This window comes from Opisthocomus hoazin, chromosome 2 (genome assembly GCF_030867145.1).
Source record: "Opisthocomus hoazin isolate bOpiHoa1 chromosome 2, bOpiHoa1.hap1, whole genome shotgun sequence".
Taxonomy (NCBI): domain Eukaryota; kingdom Metazoa; phylum Chordata; class Aves; order Opisthocomiformes; family Opisthocomidae; genus Opisthocomus; species Opisthocomus hoazin.
The window spans coordinates 132,280,825-132,293,910 of record NC_134415.1 but is presented as its reverse complement, the minus strand read 5'-3'; the positions used below and the strand labels follow the sequence as shown (position 1 = coordinate 132,293,910).

Sequence of the window (13,086 nt, the reverse complement as noted above, 5' to 3'; positions counted from 1 at the left end):
CAGGGTGGAGTTGGGGTGCAGGATGGGGGTGCAGGATGCAGGCTGGGGGTGCTGAGTGCAGGATGTGACCGGGGGGTGCAGGCTGGAGTTGGGGGTGCAGGGTGGAGTTGGAGTGCAGGATGGAGTTGGGGTGCAGGATAGGACCTGGGGGTGCAGGGTGGAGTTGGGGTGCAGGATGGGGTGCAGGATGGAGGCTGGGGGTGCAGGATGGGACCGGGGGGTGCTGGGTGCAGGCTGGGACCGGGGGCTGCAGGCTGCCCCCCCCCCAGCCGGGAGGGGTTTCCCCGTCCCCCTCCTTCGCCAGCTCGGGGATCCCCGGGGGGGGGGGGGGGGGCACCGTCCCCGCCAGCCCCCCTTCGCCCCGGCCCCCGCCGGCCCCCTGAGCACCCCGAGCCCCCCAAGCACCCCGAGCCCCCCGATCCCCCTGAGCACCCCGAGCCCCCCGAGCCCTCTGAGCCCCCCAAGCACCCCGAGCCCCCCGGGGCCGCCCCGGCTGCACCCCCAAACTCCGCCCGTGCCGGCGTCCCCGCAGCCCTCGCAGGCGCCGCGCAGGGGGGGGTCCCGCCAGCGCCCCGCACCCCGTCCCCACCCCCCCCCACCCCGGGCCAGCGCAGGGGGGGCTTCGGGGCGCTTCCCGCCACCACGGTCCCGCGACGCGCTAAAAATAGCGCGGCAAACCCGACGCCCAACAAAGATGGGGCGCAACCGGCGGCACCGCGCGGCGGCCGCACCGCGACGCCGACGGCTCCGCTGGCGGGACCTTACCGGGCCGGGATGGGATGCGGGGGGCTGCGACGGGCCGGGATGGGGGGGCTGCAACGCGGTTGCCCCCCGCGCTAGGCCGCGGCGCGCGTGGTCCGGCAGCACCGCGGCATCTCCCGGCCGGCGCGGCGGTTCGGCGGCGATGGAGCCCGGGGCCGCGGCCGTCGCGCGCCGAGGAGGCTCTCGCCGCGTCGGCTCCGCGGCTCCGGATTTATCGGGCGGCGCTGACCCGGCGGCCGCGGGCGAGCGGGGGAACCGGCAGCCGCAGCCCGCGCCGTCACGCTCGCCGCGCGGCAGAGGCGTTGCGAAGTGGGTTACCTGCGACGGGGGGATGAGGCACGCGGCGCTGGCGGGGAAAAAGCGGGGGGAGGGAGGGAAAAAAAAATAGGGGAAAAAAGAAAAATAAGAAAAAGAAGAAAAAGAAGAAAAAAAAGGAAAAAAGGAAAAAAAGAAAAAAAGAAAAAGAAGAAAAAAGAAAAAAGAAAAAAAGAAAAAAGAAAAAAAAGAAAAAAGAAAAAAAAGAAAAAAAGAAAAAAGAAAAAAGAAAAAAAGCAAAAAAAGAAAAAAAGAAAAAAGAAAAAAAAAAGAAAAAAGAAAAAAAGAAAAAAGAAAAAAGAAAAAAGAAAAAAAGAAAAAAAGAAAAAAAATTAAAAAAAGAAAAAAAAGAAAAAAAGCAAAACCCGCCTTTTTCTTCTACAAAAATCTGTATTTGGGGGCCTCGCGCCGCAGCCGGGAGCCCGCCGAAACGCAAACGGCCATCTTAGGTGACGCCGAGCGGGGTCCCCGACACCTTCGCCGCAGTCCCCCCCCCCCCCCGCACCCCCCCCCGGGGCCGTGTCCTAACGCGACCCCGCGCGCAGCATCGCGCTTGGCCGGGGTCCCCGTCCCCGCGCCGTCCCGCGCCGTCCCGCGCCCGCTGCCGGGTGGTTCTCGCTGCTGTCGCCTTGAGTCACGGCCACCCCCGGCCGCCGCGCTCCTCCTCCTCCTCCTCCTCCTCCTCACGGCTCGGGATTGACTCAGCGGGGACGGGCGCCGTGAGTCACCCCCCGCGCACCCCCGAGCCCCCCACCCCTGACTCACGGCGGGGCGCAGCCCCCCACCCGCACCGTCCCCGCGGCGTGGGGGGCTGCTGGCAGGGGCAAGCGGGGACACGGGGGGTGTCCGTCACCCCCTGCCCCCCCAGACCCCGAAATTCAGCCTCCGGCGGACGGGCAGCGCGGTGACCCGGCCACGCGTGCCAGGGGTCCCGGCGGGACCGGGCGTCGGGGTGCGCCCGCGGCAGGGGCCCTCCGCGCCCCGAAAGGGACCCGGCACCCAGCGGGGACCCCGGGATGGGGGGCACCACCGAACCGGCCCCGCACTGCGCCCCGGGGAGCCGGGCACTGCACCGCGCTGCACCGTGGGGAGCCGGGCACTGCACCGCGCTGCACCGTGGGGAGCCGGGCACTGCACCGCACCGCACCGCACTGCACCGCGCTGCGCCCCGGGGAGCCGGGCACTGCACCGCGCTGCACCGTGGGGAGCCGGGCACTGCACCGCACTGCACCCAGAGGAGCCGGGCACTGCACCGCACCGCACTGCACTGCACCCCAGGGAGCCAGGCATGGCACTGCGCTGCGCCCCGAGGAGCCAGGCACTGCACCGCACTGCACCGACCTGCACCCTGGGGAGCTGGGCACTGCACCGCACTGCACCGCACTGTACCACGGGGAGCCGGGCACTGCACCACACTGCATCCTCAGGAGCCAGGCACTGCACTGCACCCTGCACCCTGGGGAGCCGGGCACTGCACCGCACCGAGTGATGCATGGCCCTGCACTGCACCCTGGGGAGCCGGACACTGCACTGCACTGTGCACTGAGGAGCAATGCAAGGCCCTGTGCTGCACCCTGCACCCTTGGGAGCTGGGCACTGCACTGCACTGCACCCTGCACCCTGGAGAGCCAGGCACTGCACCCCACAGAGCCATGCACTGCACCACACTGCACCCCAGGGAGCAATGCATGGCCCTGTGCTGCACCCCAGGGAGCGATGCACTGCACTGCACTGCACCCTGCACCCCGGGGAGCCAGGCACTGCACCCCACGAAGCGATGCATGGCCCTGCACTGCACCCTGGGGAGCCAGGCACTGCACCCCACGAGGCGATGCATGGCCCTGCACTGCACCCCGGGGAGCAACGCATGGCCCTCTGCACCTGGGGAGCGATGCACTGCACTGCACTGCACCCTGCACCCTGGGGAGCCAGGCACTGCACCCTGCAGCCCCGGGAGCCCTGCACTGCATGGCGCTGCACCCCGGGGACCGACGCATGGTGCTGTGCTGCACCCCACGGAGAGGGGCACTGCACTGCACTGCACGCCGGGGAGCCAGGCACTGCACTGCACCCCACTGCACCCTGGGGATCAACGCATGGCCCTGCACTGCACCCCAGGGAGCCAGGCACTGCACCCCACTGCACCCTGGGGATCAACGCATGGCCCTGCACTGCACCCCTGGGAGCCAGGCACTGCACCCCACTGCACCCTGCACCCTGGGGATCAACACACAGCCCTGCACTGCACCCCTGGGAGCCAGGCACTGCACCGCACTGCACCCTGCACCCCGGGGAGCCATTCACTGCACCCCAGGGAGCGATGCACTGCACCCCACTGCACCCTGCACCCCAGGGAGCCATGCACTGCACCCCACTGCACCCCGGGGAGCGACGCATGGCCCTGTGCTGCACCCCAGGGAGCGATGCACTGCACCCCACTGCACCCTGCACCCCGGGGAGCCAGGCACTGCACCCCACTGCACCCCGGGGAGCGATGCATGGCCCTGTGCTGCACCCTGGGGAGCCAGGCACTGCACCCCACTGCACCCTGCACCCGCGCAGCGCCGGCTCCGGCACAGCGGGACCACGAGCAGGGGCTGGGGTCAGGCGGGGCCGCCCGCGCGACGCGACGGCCACGCGCGTGGGAGACCCCAGCGGGACGGTGCGACCCCGGCGGGGGTCACCGAGGAGCTGCCGCCGCCGCGCTCGGCTTCCCGGGGAAAACAAAACCGCCGAGAGATGACGCGGTTACGGCGAGCGCGGCGGCGGCGGCGGCAGGCAGAGCCCCGGGGAGCGGAGCCGGGGCCATTCAAACCAGCAACAGGTACGGGCTTTGAACTGGGAAGGGCGGTGAACCGCGGGAACGGGCCCAACCGGCGGCGGCACGCTGCCGCGCGTGCCAGGCCCCGCGGCGGGGAAGCGGGACGGCGGCGCGAGCTCCGACGGCGGCGAGGATCCCGGCGAAGGGCGAGCGGGGTCCCGGGGCAAACGGCGCAGCAGGCGGCACCGCGGCAACACGCCCCGACACGTGCGCGCCTGGCACACGCGTGTCCCCGGGGCACGCGCTAACGCGGGCGCGTGCCGGCGGTCACCCCGCTCGCCCGGCGCAGCGGAAGGCGTCGGGCAGCGACGCGGCGACACGCGGGACGTGAAACACCCGCGGCTCCCGGGCGCGGACGTCGGCGGCGGCAGCCGGGGCGAGGTCCCGGCGTGGCGGGCGCGGTCGGCGGCATCGCGCCCGTTCCTCGAGAGGCCGGCGGGCGCCGCGTGCCGCGTGCCGCGGCTCCCGCGAGGAAGTTTCGAGCTGAGTCAGCACGCGGGGCCGCGGCGGCGGGGGACGGGGGACGCGCGTTCCTCGCCGGTTGCGCGGGTTTCGGCGGCGGGGAGGGTCGGGGGGGGGTCGGCGGGGGTCTCGCCGTGCGGGACGGCGAGCGGCGGCCGTCGACGCGGCCGGGCGCGGGGACGCGGCCCAACTCCCGCCGCCGGACGCCGATCCCGCGGTGACACCGCCGACGTCACACAAAGGGAAAAGAAACGAAGAAAAGAGGAACTGAGGCCAAGAGGGAAAATTTCATCGCCCCCCCCCCACCCCCCCCCCGGGGGTTTCGCCCCGGCGAACGCCCCCGACGCGGGGCTTGGGGTGGGGGGGGGGGGAAGGAAAATGGGGGGGAAAATGGGGGGGAAGGGGGGAAATAGGCGGGGGGTTGGGGTGCCCCGCGCCGCCCCCTCCCTCCCCGCAAAAAAAAGGGGGTGGGGGGGGATTTTTATTTATTTTTGGGGTCTAAAAATGAAACTTTCCGCCGTGCCTGCCGGGTAGCTCTGCTGGTGCCCCCCCCCCCCCCCCACCCGCACGCAGCCCGCAGCCCCGGGGGTCTCTGCGGGGGCCGTCGCTGAGCGGGGGGGGGTAGTGCGGGGTTGGAGGGGGGGGGGCGGTCCGTCCGGTGACACCCCCCGGGCGGCCCCGCAGACCGGAGCGGGGACGGCCCCCCCCACTCCCCCACCCCCCCCCACTGCCCTTCAGCCGCCCCGCGCTCAAGGACACGGCCGGGGGGGGGGAACCGGGCCGAGCCGACCCCCCCTCACCCCCCCCCCGGTTACCGAGCGGGGCTGGGGGGGCGGCGGGGCCCGGCTCGGCGGGTGGCGGCCCGGCCGCTGCCATGTTTTCCTGCTCGGCTCTGCGGCCCCCCCCCCCCCCCCTCCCCGGGTCCCCCCAGGCCCCGCCGCAGCCCCTGCGGGGCTGCGGCGGGGCCTGGGGGGACCCGGGGAGGGGGGGCACAAGGACCGCGCGTCGCTGCGGGCCGAACCGAGCCGAGCCGGGAAGGGGGGGGGGGGGGGGTTGCCCCGTCGCGGGGGTCAGCGGGGCCCGCCCGCGTCCGAACCGCCTCGGGGTCCGTTACCTGGGGCCGGTGCCGGGCCCGGCGCTGGGCGGGCGAGCCGTGCCGAGCCGATCCGAGCCGTGCCGAGCCCGTGCCGAGCCGCGCTGCCCGGCCTGGCCTCTCCTCTCCTCCCGCAGCGCCGCCGCCTCCACTGCAGCACCCAGCCCGGGGAGACGCGCGGGTCCTAGCGCCCGCCGCCCGCCGCCGCGATGGGGTGGGAGCCGGGCCGGGCGCTGTGGGGAGGGATGCGCGGTGCCAAGGCTGGGATGGACCGGGGAGAGACAACGCAGGCCGTGCAGTGCCGAGCCAGGCCAGGCCGCGGGGAGAGAAGCCTGTCTGGGCCAAGCAGAGCCAAACCAAGCCATATCACCATGAGCCAACCCACCCTGGGCCAAGCCAAGCCGAACCGAGCTGTGCCATGGTGAGCCAAGCCACTCCTTGCCAAGCCAAGCCGTGCCGTGGTGAGCCAAGCAGGTCTGGGCCAAGCCAAGCCAAACCGAGCCATGCCATGGTGAGCCAACCAGCCCTGGGCCAAGCCGAGCCGAACCGAGCCGCACCATGGTGAGCCAAGCCACTCCTTGCCAAGCCAAGCCGTGCCATGGTGAGCCAAGCAGGTCTGGGCCAAGCCGAGCCAAACCGAGCCATAACAACATGAGCCAAGCCGGTCTGGGCCAAGCCAAGCCAAGCCAAGCCAAGCCAAACCATGTCGTACCATGGTGAGCCAACCTGCCCTGGGCCAAGCCGAGCCGAACTGAGCCATGCCATGGTGAGCCAAGCCACTCCTTGCCAAGCCAAGCCAAGCCATGCCGTGGTGAGCCAAGCAGGTCTGGGCCAAGCCAAGCCAAACCGAGCCATGCCATGGTGAGCCAACCTGCTCTGGTCCAAGCCGAGCCAAACTGAGCCATGCCATGGTGAGCCAAGCCACTCCTTGCCAAGCCAAGCCAAGCCGTGCCGTGGTGAGCCAAGCAGGTCTGGGCCAAGCCAAGCCAAACCGAGCCGTGCCATGGTGAGCCAACCTGCTCTGGGCCAAGCCGAGCCAAACTGAGCCATGCCATGGTGAGCCAAGCCACTCCTTGCCAAGCCAAGCCAAGCCATGCCGTGGTGAGCCAAGCAGGTCTGGGCCAAGCCGAGCCGAACCGAGCCATAACAACATGAGCCAAGCAGGTCTGGGCCAAGCCAAGCCAAGCCAAACCAGGCCAAGCCGTGTCGTACCATGGTGAGCCAACCTGCTCTGGGCCAAGCCAAGCCAAACTGAGCCATGCCATGGTGAGCCAAGCCGGCCTGGGCCAAGCCGAGCCAAACCAAGCTGTGCCATGGTGAGCCAAGCCAGTCTGGACCAAGCCAAGCCAAGCCACCCAAGCCGTGCTGCGGAGAGCCAAGCCGCTCTGGGCCAAGCCAAGCCAAACTGAGCCATACCACGGTGAGCCAAGCTGGTCTGGGCCAAGCCGAGCCAAACCGAGCCATGCCATGGTGAGCCAACCTGCCCTGGGCCAAGCCGAGCCGAACTGAGTCATGCCATGGTGAGCCAAGCCACTCCTTGCCAAGCCAAGCCAAGCCATGCCGTGGTGAGCCAAGCAGGTCTGGGCCAAGCCGAGCCGAACCGAGCCATAACAACATGAGCCAAGCCGGTCTGGGCCAAGCCAAGCCAAGCCAGGCCAAACCGTGTCGTACCATGGTGAGCCAACCTGCTCTTGGGCCAAGCCAAGCCGAACTGAGCCATGCCATGGTGAGCCAAGCCGGCCTGGGCCAAGCCGAGCCAAACCAAGCTGTACCGTGTCATACCGTGGTGAGCCAAGCCAAGCCAAACCAAGCCGTGCCATGGTGAGCCAAGCCGGTCTGGGCCAAGCCAAGCCAAGCCGTGCCGTGGTGAGCCAAGCCGGTCTGGGCCAAGCCAAGCCAAGCCAAGCCAAGCCAAGCCAAGCCAAACCGTGTCGTACCATGGTGAGCCAACCTGCTCTGGGCCAAGCCAAGCCAAACCGAGCCGTGCCATGGTGAGCCAAGCCGGCCTGGGCCAAGCCGAGCCAAACCAAGCTGTACCGTGTCATACCGTGGTGAGCCAAGTCAAGCCAAGCCAAGCCGTGCCATGGTGAGCCAAGCCAGTCTGGACCAAGCCAAGCCAAGCCAAGCCAAGCCACCCAAGCTGTGCTGCGGAGAGCCAAGCCGCTCTGGGCCAAGCCAAGCCAAACTGAGCCATACCACGGTGAGCCAAGCTGGTCTGGGCCAAGCCGAGCCAAACCGAGCCGTGCCATGGTGAGCCAAGCCGGCCTGGGCCAAGCCGAGCCAAACCAAGCTGTACTATGTCGTACCGTGGTGAGCCAAGCCAAGCCAAGCCAAGCCAAGCCAAGCCGTGCCGTGGAGAGCCAACCCGCCCTGGACCAAGCCAAGCCAAACCGAGCCGTGCCGTGCCGTGTGCTTAGCCATGGGGACCCCGGGATCTCCGGGAGCTTCTGCCAGCTGGGCACCCCCGCCCCCCGCCCCAGCACCCCACGCCAGCCCCGTGCTGGGGGGCTGGATGGAGCCCCCCCGCCCGTCCCCCGGCCAGCGGCTCAGGGCGCGGCGACGGCGCGGGCGCAGGCGGTGAGGCGAAGGCTTCGGGCTGCACCGGGACCCCAGAAGAGCCCCGGGACAGTGGTGCCTTGGAGGAGGGGGTCTGGGGGGGGGCTGCTGGGTCCCCCCGTCTGCGGTGGGCACCCGGCTCGGATGCCGCCCCGACACCGCGCACGCTGGGCATGGCCTGCACTGCCGAAGCCTCTGCTTGGCCGGGGCCGGCACCGCGGTGACCTCGGGGGTGGCCGTCCTGCTCCGGGGAGCATCCCAGCACCGCCCGGATGAGGCCCGGGGTCCCAGGCTGGCGTTGGTGGACCCCCAGGGACCCTCTCGGCAGCGCCCGGCCGCGCTTCCGCAGCCCCGTGCCGTGCCGTGCCGTGCCGTGCCGTGCCGTGCCGCCATGCCGCACCGCGCCGGGCTGCAGCCCCGAGGGGAACCCTTCCAGGCAGGGACCCCCGCTCGCCGTCAGTGCTGGAAGGCACCTAGTGCACACGGGGGCACTGTAAAATAAGACATTAATTAATAATAATAATAATAATAATTAATGCTGCGTTCCCCTGACTTAATGGGCCGTCTCCTGCGCCGCTGCGGGGAAGGCGGCTCCCTCCCTGCCCCCGCTCCCGAGGGTCTCAGGGCGGGTGTAGCTGCGGGTAGGTGTAGCTGCGGGTAGGTGTAGCTGTGGGTAGGTGCAGCTGCAGCTGGGTGTAGCTGCGGGTGGGTGTAGCTGCGGGAGGGTGTAGCTGCAGGCAGGTGTAGCTGCGGGTGGGTGTAGCTGCGGGCAGGTGTAGCCGGTGCCAGGCTGCAAAGGTGCCCACCGGGAGCGGCTGCCTGCGCCTGCCGGACCCTCGCCGCGCGGCGCCGGCAGCGGCAGACCCGGCACGGGCGAGGCTTCGGCGCGGCAGAGCAGGGGTCTGCCCAGCTCCCCGCCGTGCCGGCGTAGCCCGCGCTGCGCTGACGGGCTGTGCGGTTAACCGGCCGGTGACACCCCGGCTGACCCCGACGCCGCGGCGCGGGGGGAAGACCCTTGCCGCGCTCTCCCCGCCGCAGCAAACCCGGTTTCTCCGGCGGCTTCACGCGCCCCAGCCCGTCGCGTGGTGATCGTGTGCCGCGGCCATGGCGGCCACGGTCGCTCCTCCGGCGTCGAGCCGCGGAGCCGTCGTTCCCCGCAGCCGGAGAGGCCGCGTCCCGCTGCCCCGGGTCACCACGTGCCCTGGCACCGCGCGAGCCGGCTAACCCAGCCGCACCGCGCCAGCCGCTGTTTCGGGATGCCGGCACCGCCGGCGGCTGCGGTGACGGCGTGCCTGGACTCTGGCACCGTGACCCTGGCCGAGCATCCCCTCCCCGAGACCCCCGGCCATGGCACGGGCTGTGCCGGCGCTGCCAGCGCTTTCCGAGCCGGCTCACGCGGCCGCGGCGAGGGGCATTGGCGACGCCGGCGTTCGCATTTGCTGCGCCTGCCGCCCGCCTGCTCCCGGCTCCCGGCTCCGGCAGAGCGTGCCGCGCCGCGGGAACGTTTTCCCATATCCCGAAGGCCCAGCCGGGTTGCGGCCCTGCTCGGCACGCCCGCCCTGGCACGCCGGCACGGCCCGGTGCTGCGGCGCTGCAGGTGACTGCGCCGGCGGCGCTGGCCGGCAGCCAGGCCGGCAGCCGCCCGGGCACGCACCGCTCCCGTGCAGCGCGTGGCACGCGCCGACGGCACAGGCAGCGCTGCCGACGGCGCGGCGTGCGGGCAGGGCTGCGGGTGGGTGCGTCGCCCCGTAGCGATGGCGGGTGTAGCTGCGGGTGGGTGTAGCTGCTGGTGGGTGTAGCTGCGGGCAGGTGTAGCTACGGGCGGGTGTAGCTGCGGGAGGGTGTAGCTGCGGGAGGGTGTAGCTGCAGGCGGGTGTAGCTGCGGGTGGGTGTAGCTGCGGGCAGGTGTAGCTACGGGCAGGTGTAGCTGCGGGAGGGTGTAGCTGCGGGAGGGTGTAGCTGCAGGCGGGTGTAGCTGCGGGTGGGTGTAGCTGCGGGCAGGTGTAGCTACGGGCAGGTGTAGCTGCGGGTGGGTGTAGCTGCAGGCAGGTGTAGCTACGGGCAGGTGTAGCTGCGGGCAGGTGTAGCTGCAGGTGGGTGTAGCTGCGGGTGGGTGTAGCTGCGGGAGGTGTAGCTGCAGGCAGGTGTAGCTGCGGGAGGTGTAGCTGCGGGTGGGTGTAGCTGCGGGCAGGTGTAGCTGCGGGAGGTGTAGCTGCGGGCGGGTGTAGCTGTGGGCAGGTGTAGCTGCAGGCGGGTGTAGCTGAGGGCGGGTGTAGCTGCGGGCGGGTGTAGCTGCGGGCAGGTGTAGCTGCAGGCAGGTGTAGCTGCGGGCGGGTGTAGCTGCGGGCGGGTGTAGCTGAGGGCGGGTGTAGCTGCAGGCAGGTGTAGCTGCGGGCAGGTGTAGCTGCGGGCGGGTGTAGCTGCAGGTAGGTGTAGCTGCGGGCAGGTGTAGCTGCGGGCAGGTGTAGCTGCAGGCAGGTGTAGCTGCGGGCGGGTGCAGCTGCGGACAGGTGTAGCTGAGGGCAGGTGTAGCTGCGGGTGGGTGTAGCTGCAGGCAGGTGTAGCTGCGGGCGGGTGTAGCTGCTGGCAGGTGTAGCTGCGGGTGGGTGTAGCTGCAGGCAGGTGTAGCTGCAGGCGGGTGTAGCTGTGGGTGGGTGTAGCTGCAGGTGGGTGTAGCTGCAGGCGGGTGTAGCTGCGGGCAGGTGTAGCTGCTGTGAGCTGCCCGGAGGGACTGCTACGGGGAGTAAAGGCTCCGCGTAGGAGCAGTGCATGTGGCTACGGCTGGGTGTAAGCGTGGCTGCGGGCAGGTGCATGCGGTACGGCTGCGGGGACGTATGGGTACGGGGGGGTGTGGCTGCGGGTGGGTTCCTGCTGGTTCCCACGGTGGGTGGGGGTCCCGCACCCCTCCGTCTCCCTTCGCAACCCATGCGTGGGCAGCAGGGCGAGGGAGGGTCCCCTCCCCCTCTGCTCTGCCCTGGGGAGGCCCCATCTGCAGTGCTGGGTCCAGTGCTGGGCTCCCCAGTTCCAGAAAGATGAGGAGCTACTGGAGAGAGTCCAGCGCAGGGCTACGAGGATGAGGAGGGGACTGGAGCATCTCTGCTACGAGGAGAGGCTGAGGGAGCTGGGCTTGTTCAGCCTGGAGAAGAGAAGGCTGCGAGGGGACCTTCGAAATGCCTCTAAATATCTGCAGGGTGGGGGTCAGGAGGACGGGGCCAGACTCTTTCCAGTGGTGCCCAGCGACAGGACAAGGGGCAACGGGCACAAACTGGAGCAGAGGAAGCTCCATCTGAACCCGAGGAAGAACTTCTTCCCTCTGAGGGTGACGGAGCCCTGGCCCAGGCTGCCCAGGGAGGCTGTGGAGTCTCCTTCTCTGGAGATATTCCAGCCCCGCCTGGACAAGGTCCTGTGCAGCCTGCTGTGGGTGACCCTGCTTGGGCAGGGGTTGGGTGGGGGGTCCCCAGAGGTCCCTGCCCCCCTGCCATGCTGGACTCTGTGATTCTGTTCCCGCTCAGCCTGGTGCTTTGCCCCCCGGTGCCGTGCACGGTGCCGCTCTCCCCGCCGGCACCGGCAGCTCCGTCGCGGTGATGGGTGCCGTCACCCTCGCCGTAAATCCCGGCCTGGCAGCGCGGTCAGGGCAGCTGAGCCCGGGCACCGGCTCCCGGCGAGGCCTCTGCCAGCGGCCGCGAATCTCCCGTCCCGTGGATGCCACCCACGGAGACCCCAACCCACGGGCCGCTCCCCTCCCGGCTCAGCACCCTCCCACCCCGCAGCCCCCCGCAGAGCCGGGACCCCCGGGGTCCCCCTGCGCCCAGCAGCCGCCTGTCCCCGTCCCTTGTCCTCGTCACCCAGCGTCCCGGTGACAGCCGCCAGCCCGATGGCAGCTCCGTCCGCGGGCTCGGGCGCGGGGAGCGGATTAATTAATCTCGCCAAGGGGGCGGGCGCCGGATTAAGCCGGTGACACTCGGTCAGCCGGGTGCCCAGCGCGGCGCGGCGGCTGATCCTGCCTGCGTCACGCAGCGGGCCGTGGCGAGGCGTGGCGTGGCGTGGCGTGGCATTGCATGGCATGCTATGGCGTGGTGTGGCACGGCGTGGCACGGCGTGGCGTGGCGAGGCGAGGCAAGGTGTGGAAAGGCGTGGTGTGGTGTGGCGTGGCACGGTGTGGCATGGCGTGGCGAGGCGTGGCGTGGCGTGGTGTGGCATGGCATGGAGAGGCACGGCGAGGCATGGCGTGGCATGGCGTGGTGTGGCATGGCGTGGTGTGGCGAGGCATGGTGTGGTGTGGCGTGGTGTGGCGTGGCATGGCAAGGCATTGTGTGGCATGGTGTGGCACGGCGTGGCATGGCATGGCGAGGCGAGGCGAGGCAAGGTGTGGAAAGGCGTGGTGTGGCGTGGTGTGGCGTGGCACGGTGTGGCATGGTATGGCGTGGTGTGGCACAGCGTGGCATGGCGTGGCAAGGCGTGGTGTGGCACGGTGTGGCGTGGCAAAGCGTGGCGTGGCGTGGCGTGGTGTGGCATGGCGTGGCGTGACGTGGCAAGGCGTTGTGTGGCGTGGCGTGGCGTGGCGAGGCAAGGCAAGGCGTGGCGAGGCGTGGCTCAAGGGACCCCGAGGGATGCAGGTGTGATGCCACCATGGGCATGGGTACCTCAAGGGACACAGACGTGATGCCACCACGGCTTGATGGACCCCAAGGGACGCAAACTGGATGCCACCATGGGCAGAGGGACCCCAAAGGACGCAGACGTGATGCCACCATGGGCACAGGGACCCCACAAGACACAGATGTGATGCCACTATGGGCAGAGGGACCCTGAGGGACGCAGACATGATGCCACTATGGGCAGGGGTACCCCAAGGGACACAGATGTGATGCCACCATGGCTCGTGGGACCCCGAGGGATGCAGACGTGATGCCACCATGGGCGTGGGTACCTCAAGAGACGCAGACGTGATGCCACCATGGGCAGGGGTACCCCAAGGGACACAGGTGTGACGCCACCATGGCTCGAGGGACCCCAAGGGACGCAAGCTGGATGCCACCATGGGCAGAGGGACCCCAAGGGATGCAGATGTGATGCC

The 13,086-nt window shown here is 70.1% G+C and overlaps 1 protein-coding gene across 1 annotated transcript in view; it reads right to left on the bottom strand.

Annotated features, from left to right (window-relative positions):
* Positions 1 to 5,592, bottom strand: part of DNMT3A (DNA methyltransferase 3 alpha) — a 58,607-nt gene extending 53,015 nt beyond the window's left edge. Inside the window, 1 exon segment of the mRNA XM_075415148.1 lies at positions 5,475 to 5,592. The gene's annotated coding sequence lies outside the window, so the exon portion shown is untranslated.
* Positions 5,593 to 13,086: the final 7,494 nt, after the last annotated feature.